Source organism: Mustela nivalis, assembly GCF_964662115.1.
Source record: "Mustela nivalis genome assembly, contig: HAP1_SCAFFOLD_2713, whole genome shotgun sequence".
Lineage (NCBI taxonomy): Eukaryota > Metazoa > Chordata > Mammalia > Carnivora > Mustelidae > Mustela > Mustela nivalis.
Genome location: NW_028133952.1, coordinates 45,706 through 48,052, shown reverse-complemented (window position 1 = coordinate 48,052; position 2,347 = coordinate 45,706).

Genomic DNA, 2,347 nt, shown 5'->3' with positions numbered 1-2,347 from the left:
AAGGCTAACTAGCTCTTTTCAGTATTTTTCCGCTGTGCCAGCATTCTAGACTGTAGCTTCCTTCACCCAGCTGCTTGAATTATCAACTACTTCTGCTTCCCATCTTCCAGAATTTTGTCAAAATCTCCCATCTGTTGACGGGCTGTCTCATTCTCTTGTGGCTGGCTCTGGGTTTATTAGCTTTTTAAACCTTCACGTTTAGTTTTATTGAGGATGTGGGAGGGAATGGAAATAAACAGAGATATTTAATCTGCCACCTTCCATTAGAGTTTTGAGAGTTTAAAAGAAAAGTGGGCCCATTAGAAAGGTGAAGAAGATGGTGGTTCTGTGGTTCTGTGAGCCTCCAGAAGCCGGATGTGGTCCTGACCACTGCTCCCAGGACAGAAGGCACTCCGTGTGGTTGTGCCTGAGAACAGAAAGAGTCCATGGCTCACAGCAGAACCCATGGTGGTGGCTGGTGCCAAAGCCCTTGCCCTTGCCCTTGGATTGGAGTTTCACAGTCTAGGCATGGCTGAAAAATGGCTTTAACTTAACAAAAAATGTACTTATGTGTTATATCAAGTATCTTTCCCCTGTCATTAGATAATTGTGTGCTATCTGGTGTCTAAAGTTACTTCTACCCCATCCTGAAAACTACTTCACTTAACCAGTCCCTTCCACTGGAGCTGCCCTCGAGACTGGACTTGCTCCGATAGCAAACCAAGCCTGAGCTCTCTGCACCCTTATCTTCCTCAGAAGCACGTACCCGCCCCCCCCACCCCCGCCCCATGTGGGTGGTTCTAGCTTCTTCCCTTTCCTTGGGGACTACCTGCTTAAGTTCCAGCATGCTTTGCTCATGAGCTTGCAGAATTATTGAGAAAAGGAGGCCCAAGCAAACTGAGAAAACACCGAGGCAGAGGCATGGCTGGGAACCCAGAACAGAGCTCCCTCTACCCGCAGTTATAGTCTTGGCTGAGCCGATCGATCCCTTTCTTCACAGGGTTTGGCTTGGATGTTAGGCCAGGGAAGTGAGACCTCCTGGATCCCTCTTTTGAGCTGAAAGAATCTGTGTCGTGGGCCTTCCTCAAAAACCAAGGTCAAAGCTCTCCGGTGACCCTGCGTGGCACAGATGATACACGCTGGTCTGGAGTCACCCTGGAATCTGGACTTTTGACTGAGGAAAACATATTGACATCGTCCCACAAATCCTTCCTTTGGGTGCTAGGCCAATGTGCACTAATCTCACAGATGGTACACGACTGGCGGAGCCCACTGTGTGACCTTGGCAGGTCATCTTCTCTCTCTCTGAACCCAGATGGGGTAACAGAGTCCTACTGTGCCTCACTGGCTGTGGGACTTCAATGCAATAATAAACACGAGGTTCTTGGTACATCATAAGACTTGAACATCCCTTTCCCCACTGAGCTAGTGAAACTGTGCTCCATAGGGCTAATGAGGTTGAAACTAGCAGAATGTTTAAAGCTTGGTCTTCAAAGAACTGTTTCCCCCTAATCCACTATCGTGTCTTTTTAGACCCTCACTAACAAACACACTGGCTGTTTCTGCAGATGCCTGGACTCAAGGTTAACTGATGTGTTTCCAGCCCAGGAACAAGCAAGGCCCTACATTTCCCACCCAAGGTAAGCCCAGAACCCCATTCAGTTTATCCTGGCTCTCAGAGCATGCTCATAGTCCCTTTCCCTTGACCTAAAATGACCTCCTGTCATCAGGGGCTGAATCTTGCCTTGTTCTGGTGTTAAGTCTCTGCCCCAAAGTGAATACAGTGTATGTTACATATATGTCTGCTCAGTACGCGTGCTCCGTTTTTCCTGATGAATAGTCATAAGTTTCCCTGCCTTTTTCATCAATATGTATGTAATCTTAACCCCTATGATTATAAAAAACTTGTTCTCTCCCCCTTTGGGGAGGTGGATTTGAGGCTCATCTTCCTGTCTCCTCATTTGGCTGCCCCTCGAATAAACCCTTTCCTGGCAGCAAACTTGATGTTTCAGGGACCGGCTTGCTGTACGCGGGGCAGATGGACTTGTGTTCAGTCATGCTAGTGGTCTTCTTGGCTCTGGCCTACCTTGACCCTGGCCTATCTCTGTTTGGCTTTTGGGGGGCACATCTGAAGCATGCTCTTTAGCTGACTGCAAGGACACATCTTCTTTATACGAAGCCAAAATTCTTGCCTACTTGTCTTACCATAGAGTACCTGGTTCTCATCTCCCAAGGGTCCATGTGGGTTCCTGGGCATATACCATATTCCTGGGCCTTCTCCATTTTTGTTGACTTCAGCCTTCCTTCCCCTTCATCCAAATAATGGAAAATCATTTCCCCCATTGCTAAAATTTGGTCAGTGTAAGGA